The sequence below is a fragment of the Tamandua tetradactyla genome, chromosome 1 (assembly GCF_023851605.1).
Source record: "Tamandua tetradactyla isolate mTamTet1 chromosome 1, mTamTet1.pri, whole genome shotgun sequence".
Taxonomy (NCBI): Eukaryota; Metazoa; Chordata; class Mammalia; order Pilosa; family Myrmecophagidae; genus Tamandua; species Tamandua tetradactyla.
In genome coordinates this window covers 98983029-98991932 of record NC_135327.1, presented here as the reverse complement: position 1 = coordinate 98991932, position 8904 = coordinate 98983029, and positions in this window count along the sequence as shown.

Sequence of the window (8904 nt, the reverse complement as noted above, 5' to 3'; positions counted from 1 at the left end):
AAATAAGAGAGAAAAGTTCTGCCCTCTGCATTATGCTTGGTTGGCTGGAAATGGGCTGGGGGAGGGGACCCCCAGTTAGGAGCCTGGCAGAGACATCACAGAGTCTACTGTGATTGCTCTACTTGTTGATACACATCATCATTTTGTCTCTGGGGAGCACTCACACCGCAGAGTGGTTGGTTCAGAAAGTGTCAAGTAATAACTACCATTATATACCCAAGGCAAGTGGTTGCCCTCTAATACTTAGAATCTACTGTGGAGTGTGAATATCTGTGCCAAATTCCTTGTTCAATCAGATGGCTCCCTCTCAAGGGCCCTTCAGTAGCTCATATAAGCCCCACTTACAGAAACCTGCTGAATTTTTCCCTGGCAGTTTCCTCAGCGCCATCCCCCTCCTACCCCTCCCCCCCAGCATCTATAGAGCTAAATAGGAGCCAAAACATTAAAGTGGAGGGGAATCTCCTGACCCTATTCACCAGTTGGATCTATATTTCAGCTGTGATGTAAGCAGGACACAAGCTGACCCACATAGGAAAGAATTTAAAAGCTATGGACCAGATGTTGATAGTAGATATCATGGCAGTGAGGTTTAGGATCCTTTTTTTTCTGGTTTCTTACTTTCATTTTCTAAGTTTTTCTTCAAAATTCATTTGACACTTTTATAATCAATTGTATATAACTTAGAGGGGAGGGACTCTTCTTTGAAGGCCGTTTGGCAATATTAATCAAAATTTTGTCATACTCTATGACCATTAATTTGTCCTGCAGATATATTCCTTTAGAGCTGCATAAGTAGATGCATAATAATATTCAGGGCAACATGATTTGCAATAGAAAATTGCTGCAAATACTATATATATTCAACAACAGTGGAATGATTAAGTAAATTTTGGTACATTCACATCAGAGTTTATGATGTTAAAATATAATGAAATAGACCTCTATCTACTGATTTGTATTATATCTAAAATGTATTAAGAAAAAGGAGGTTGCAGAATAACTATGTATGCTGTAATACTATTTGAGGAGAATTATAGATAGATGATAGATGGATAGAGAGATGGATGATCACTCGATAGATGATAGATATGTATAGAGATTATGGCTAGATGACTAGATGGATAGACAGATAGATGGATATGGATAGACAGAGATATAGATAATTAAAATATGCATTGAAAATCTCTGAAACAGTTACTGAGAATCTTTTTGTTTGTTTGTTTGTTTTCAAATCTTTTTTTAACTTTTTTAAATTATGAAATATAACATATATTACAAAAAGCAATACATTTCCAAGTATATTTTAACAAATAGTTACCAAACAGATTTTAAAGTTTGGTATGAGGTACAATTCCATGATTTTTTGTTTTTTTCTTCTAGCTGCTCCAAGACACTGGAGATCAAAAAAAAAATCAATATAATGATTCATTAGTCATACTCATTTATTAAATCTTATCTTCTCTATTATACTTTCTTCTCTTTTTTTCATGAGAAATAGCATATATACAAAAAAAGCAATAAATTTCATAGTGCATCACAACAATTAGTTGTAGAGCAGATTTCAGAGTTTGGTATGGGTTATAATTCCCCAGCTTTAGGATTTTATTTCTAGCTGCTTTAAGTTACTGGAGACTAAAAGAAGTATCAGTATAATGATTCAGCACCCAATACTCATTTGTTAAACCTGACCTTCTCTGTATAACTCCACCATCAACTTTGATCTTTCTTTCTCTCAAGGGGTATTTGGGCTGTGCCCATTCTAACTTTTTCATCCAGGAAGGGGCTGTTGATAATATGCACAAGCGGGATGGAACAAGTTGATGTTCTGGAAAGGCGGCCCTTCTGCATTTCAGGATTTATCTTATCCAGGAAGCAATATGGAGGGTGTAGGTTTCTGGAAAGTTACCTTAGTGCATGGAACATTTGTAGAATCTTATATAATGCTATAGATATTCTTTAGGATTGGCAAGAATGGTTTTGGTTGGGGTTTGACAAGTTATGATAGATAGTGATGTCTAACTGAAGCATACATAAGAGCGATCTCTAGAGTAACCTCTCAACTCCATTTGAAACTCTCTCAGCCACTGATACCTTATTCATTACACTTCTTTTCCCCTTTTGGTCAGGATGGCATTGTTGATCCCATGGTGCCAGGGCCAGGCTTATCCCTGGAGTCATCTCCCACACCACCAGGAAGACTTTCATCCCTGGATGTCATGTCCCATGTAGAGGGCCTAAGAAGCTTTTTAGGGGGTGGGATTTGGGTTAGGAGTGGGGTGCAACCTCCTTCCTTTATCATCTTGTACTATTTGTACTGTGTGCTCATTTGTACTCACACCATGAAACTCATGCTTAGGCCAGTATTCCCCAAGATACCAGACCCTTTTATGATCCTTGCATATGCTGTTTCTTCTCCCTGATAAGCCTTCTCTCCTCTCCTTCATCGTACAAACCCCTTTCTTTTTACAGTAAGGTTCCAGCTTATGCTTCCTCCCCAATTTTGCTGTCCTCAGTGCTCTTCCTCTGCTTTCTTTATTAGCACTTTCCATATTTTATTGTCCTTTATCTTTTTTTTTTTTTTTACATGCCTACCCCTGTCATGAAAAAGTACACTTTTCAAAACAGGAAAATCATAAATTTATATCTTTGTATTTCAGAATCTAAAACCATTCCTGGAAACTGTAAATGTGTGCTAAATGTTTAAAAAAATGAACGACATTTTTTCTAAACAGGAAATTCTAATCTTCTATAATAAAAATTTTACCATCAGCCTCCTAATCTTCTCATGAACCTGGCATTTCTTTTTTAAAATTTTCTGTAAAAATAAAAATACACCTCTTCAACAATTTTGCTTGGAGCACCAGATATCCATATGCAAAAGAATGAAAGAGGATCCATAACTCATATCCTATACAAAAATTAACTCAAAATGGATCAAAGACCTAAGCATTAGGGCTAAGATCATAAAACTTTTAAAAGACAATATAGGGAAATATCTTAAAGATCTTGTGTAGGAAGTGGTTTCCTAGACCTTACTTCCAAAGCACAAGCAACGAAAAAATAAATAGGTAAATGGCATCGCCTCAAAAAAAAAATGAATTTTTTTGTGTGTCAAAGGGGGAAGTGAAAAGGCTGCCTACTTAATGGGAGGCAATATTTGAAAACCACATGTTGGATAAGCGTTTAGTAGCCAGGATATATAAGGAGATCCTAAACTCAACAACAAAAAAGATAACCTAATTTAAAAATGGGCAAAAGGCATGGATAGGCACTTTTTCAAAGAGGAAATACAAATGGCTCAAAAGCATCCCAAAAGATACTCAACTTCACTGTCTGTTAGGGAAATGCAAATCAAAACCACAATGAGAGGGCTGGCATCGGTGGCTCAGTGGCAGAGTTCTCACCTGCCATGCTGGAGACCCAGGTTCATTTCCTGGTGCCTGTCCATGTGGGGGGAAAAAAAAACCACAATGAGATATCATGTCACACCTACAACCACAATGAGATATCATGTCACACCTACTAGAATGACCATTATCAAAAAAATAGAAAACTGCAAGTGCTGGAGAGGATGTAGAGAAATAGGTACACTTATCCACTGTTGATGGGAATGTAGACTGGTGTAGCTGCTCTGGAAGGCATTTGAGCAGTTCCTCAGAAAGCTAACTTTAGAATTATCATATGATTCAGTAATCCCCTTACTAGCTATGTACTGGGAAGAACTGAAAGCAGGGTCACAACAGACATTTGCACACTGTTGTTTATAGTAGCATTACTCATGATTGCCAATAAATGAAAACAGCCCAAATGTCTGTCAACTGATGAGTAGATAAACAAGTGGTGGTATATACATATGATAGAATATTGTACAGCTGTAAAACAGACTAAAGTTATGTTTAACCTTGAGGACATTATGCTGGCAAAATACGCCAGAAACAAAGGGACAAATACTGTATGGTCTCATTAATATGAACTAACTATAATAAGCAAACTTTGAAAGTTAAAGTTGAAAACACAGATTATCAGGAGATAGAAAGAGGGTAGAGAGTGGGCATTTGATGATTGTTTTAGTTTGTAAAAGCTGCTGGAATGCAATATAACAGAAATGGAATGACTTTTAAAGGGGGGAATTTATTAAGTTGCATGTTTACAGTTCTAAGGCTGTGAAAATACCCAAATTAAGGCAAGCCTATGGAAAATGTCCAAATTAAAGCATCCAGGAAAAGATACCTTGGCTTAAGAAGGCTGATGATGTCCAGGATTTCTCGCTCAGCTGGGAAGACACATGGCAACATCTACTTTTCTCTCCAAGCTTCTTCCTTTGTACATCTCCCAAGGTCTCTGGCTGTGTGGGTCTGTTGGCTCTGGTGGCTCTAAAGCTTTTTCCAAAATGGTTCCCTCTTAAAAGACTCCAGTAAGCAACCCAACCTTGAATAGGTGGAGGCACATCTCCATGGAAACCATCTCATCAAAATTTACCACCCACAATTGGGTGGATCATATCTCCATGGAAACAATAAAAAAGATTCCACCCAGCAATACTGAATGAGGATTAAAGGTTATAGCTTTTCTGGGGTACATAATAGCTTCAAACTAGCACAATGCTTAAGGAATACAGAATGTTCAACAAAATTGATTGTAAAGATTCAGAAATGGATAGCACAATACTGTGTGATGGTAGCACATCGTAAGTATAATAAACAAAGCTGAGTGGGACTATGGTTGAAAGAGGAAGGCTATGGGCACATATGGCACCAGAAGGATAGAGGATAAAAACTGGGATGGTGTAACTTAGCAAAGCCTAGAGTGGATGATGATGGTAATTAAATGTACAAATATAAGAAAGTTTTTACATGAATGTGAACAAGTGTATGTCACTGTGCCAGTTTGAATCTGTGGTGGACTCCACAAAAGCAATGTCCTTTAATACTCATTTAGTGTTGCTGGCTGGGAGCTTTGGATGTGACACATGCAATTGTGAGTATTAACCTTTGATTAGAGAGAGATGTGACACCATCCATTCCAGGTTGGTCTTGCTTAGTTTACTGGAATCCTTTAAAAGAGGAAACATTTTGGACAGAGTCACGAGAGTGACAAGAACCATGAGCACCCACACAGCCAAAGACCTTTGGAAATGAGAAAGGAAAATGCTCCAGTGGAGAGATGCATGAAATAAGAAGCCTGGAGAGAAACCTAGCAGACGTCTCCATTTTTGCCATATGCCTTTCCAGTTAAGAGAGAGACCCTAAACTTCATCAGCCTTTCTTGAGTGAAGGTAACCTCTTGTTGGTGCTTTAATTTGGACATTTCTATAGCCTTATTTTAATTTGAACATCTTCCCAGTCTTCGAACTGTAAACTAGCAACTTAATAAATTCCCCCTTTTTAAAAGCCATTCCGTTTCTGGTATATTGCATTCTGGCAGCTTGCAAACTAGGACAATCACCATTGCAAAGTATTTAAAATGGGATGGTATATAGAAAATATACAATTAGTGCAAACTAGGGCTTATTGTTAATAGTAACACTGTAATATTCTTTGATTAATTGTATCAAAGGCAATATACCAAAGCTAAATGTCATTAAGAGGGAGATATGAAGGAAGAGATGGAATTTTTTTCCCTTTTTCTCTTTCCCTCTTTTCTTCCCTCTTCTTTCTTTGTGGAGTAAATGGAAATGTTCACATATAGATTGTGGTGGTGAATGTATAACTGTGATTTTATCAGGAGCCATTGATTGTACACTTAGGATGAATTACCTGGTGTGTGTTTAAAAATAAACAGAGATACAAGTCTTGGAGAGGATGTGGAGAGGGAGATGAACCTGGTAACTGTAGATAGGGAAGTAGAAATGTGCAGCCCCTCTGGAGGGCTTTGTGTTGGCAGCTCCACAGGAGGATAAGTATAGGGTTGACATATGATCCTTCCATCCAGTTACTGTTATATACTTGGAAGAACTGAAAGCAGGGACACAAATAGACAATTGCACAGTGGTTTTCATGGCAGTACTATTCATGATTGCCAATGGATGGAGGTGGCCCAAGGTACATCAACTGATGAGCAGAAGGGTGGACTGTGGTGTATTCATAAGATGGAATATTGTACAGCTGCAGAAAGTAATGAAGTTGTGAGGTATGCAATGAGGTGAATGAGCCTTCAGGACATTATGATATAGTGAAATAAGCCAGAAACAAAAAGACAACTATTGTATGGTCCCACTAATATGAATTATAATGAGCAAACTCTGAGAATTAAATTTGAGAGCATAGGTAATAAGGAGAAGGATAGTGGGCAGAGATTGGGCAATTGATGAGAAAGGAATACAGAATGTTCAATGAGACTTATGTGTGCTGGTTTGAAAGGATGTATGTATCCTAGAAAAGCCATGTTTAAATCCTAATTCCATTTTGTAAAGGCAGTCATTTCTTCTAATCCCTATTCAGTACTGTATGTTTTGAAACTATAATTAGATCATCTCCCTGGAAATGTGACTTAGGAGTCACATCTTGATGTGATCTTGAGTGATCAAGAGTGGTTGTTAAAATGGATTAAGTGGAGACGCGTCTCTACCCATTTGGGTGAGTCTTCCTTAGTTTATTGGGATCTTATAAAAGAGGAAACATTTGGGGAAATGTGAGAGATTTCTGAGAGAAGAGAATGACATAGCCACAAGAAGCAGAGAGTCTACCAGCCAGTGACCTTTGGAGATGAAGAAGGAAAGCGCCTCCCGGGGAGCGTCATGAAACAGGAAACCAGGAGAGAAAGCTAGCAGATGACTCTGTGTTCACCATGTGCTCTTCCAGAGGAGATAGAAACCCTGACTGTGTTCACCATGTGCCTTCTCACTTGAGAGAGAAACCCTGAACTTCATCGGCCTTCTTGAACCAAGGTATCTTTCTCTGGATGCCTTTGATTGGACATTGCTATAGACTTGCTTTAATTGGGACATTATCTTAGCCTTAAAACTGTAAACTAGCAACTTTTTTAATTCCCCTTTTTAAAAGCTATTCCATTTCTGGTATATTGCATTCCGGCAGCTTAGCAAACTAGAACACTCATATAAAGATTGTAAACTCTTCCAGCAGTCACATTTACTCTTTAGTTTTATCTCTAAATTCTAAGATGTTGTGCTATTTATGTATAACCTGGTTGTTTCTTGGAACTTTGGGTATCTGTGTGACACTCACAGTCAGAGTTCTACAACCCTGAAAGTCATCATTACCCTATAAAAAGATCAAGCTTTTCAATTAGAAATATGAATAAAGCTGATCTGGTTAGGACTAAGGTAAATCAGAATACAGGGTAAAGGATGCTATTGTGTGTATTTTAAATCTTCAACTTCTGTGTGAGAACAAAGTAAGAGATATTTAATTTGTCAAAAAATTAAATTTTCTATAGCACACTATCTGATTTAACCTGTCTACTCAGCTTATTTAAACAACCCAATTACACAGAACCTAGTGTAGGGAATGAGATTTTATTTTTCTATCCTGGCTATTATAATACACTGATAAAATTCCACAGTATTTGGGGCAGAAAACAAAAACACATTTGCAAAGTCCCTTGAGGAACTGGAGAAAAAATGTGGAAATATTTAACCTCCTGTATTAGTTAGAGTTCTCTAGAGAAACAGAATCAACAGGAAATATCCACAAATATAAAATTGATAAGTGTCTCACATAACCGTAGGAATGTAGAGTCCAAAATCCATAGGGCAGGCTGTGAAGCTGATGACTCCAATGGAGGGTCTGGATGAACTCCACAGGAGAGGCTCACCAGCCGAAGCAGGAAAAGAAGAGAGACTATCTCTTGTGAATTCTCCTTAAAAGCCTTCCATTGATTAGATTAAATATCACTCATTGCAGAAGACACTCCCCTTGGCTGATTACAAATGGAATCAGCTGTAGATGTAGCCAACGTGATCATGATTTAATTCTATGAAATGTTCTCATAGCCAAAGACAGGCCAGCACTTGCCCAACCAGACAAACAGGTACCACCACCTGGCCAAGTTGACATATGAACCTGACTATGACAGCACCTCACCTTGGAATTCCTGAAGTTCTCTCAAGCTTTCATTACGACTCCCAATTTAATAAGCCAAGCCCTCAATCATGAAGCTTGAGTTATGAAATTTATTTCTGTAATGGCACTGATAAGCCTACTTATAATTATGCCCAAGAGTCACTTCCAGAGTACCTCATTTGTTGCTCAGATATGGCCTTTCTCTCTAAGCCAAACTGTGCAAATAAACCCAATACCCTCCTTCTATGTGGGACATGACTCCCAGTGGTGTAAGTCTCCCAGGTAATGTGAGATATGACTCCCAGGGATGAGCCTGGGCCCTGGCATCGTGGGATCAACCATGCCTTCTTGATCAAAGGGGGGAAGAGAAATGAAACAAAATAAAGTTTCAGTGGCTAAGAGAGTTCAAATAGAATTGAGAGGTCATTCTGAAGGTTACCCTTATGCAAACTTCAGCTAGATATTGCAAATCACCACAGTATGCCAAGCCCCAACCAAGAGTGTTCCTGAAAACTCTAGAGAATACCCTGGGCTCTATCTAAGACTCTATAAAAGTTTCACCTATTAAGTTCATTTTTTCAGAAACTTAAAGCTTCCAGATGGTTCCTAAGCCCTGAAAGCCAGAGGTACCGATCTCTTCCAGAATATCAACCAGCTTCATTTCTCTACCCCAATAATGTCAACACCACTTTGCAGCATGAAGTTAAAATGGTCATTGCCCAAATATTCCTGAAGACAGAGAGAATGATCAAAGGAGAGGGAGGAGGTGTAACAGAAAAATTAGGATTTAACAAATGACTATGACTACTGAATCATTATATAGATATTTCTTTTTAGTTTCTGGTGTATTCAAATAGCTAGAAAGAAATATTTGAAATTATTG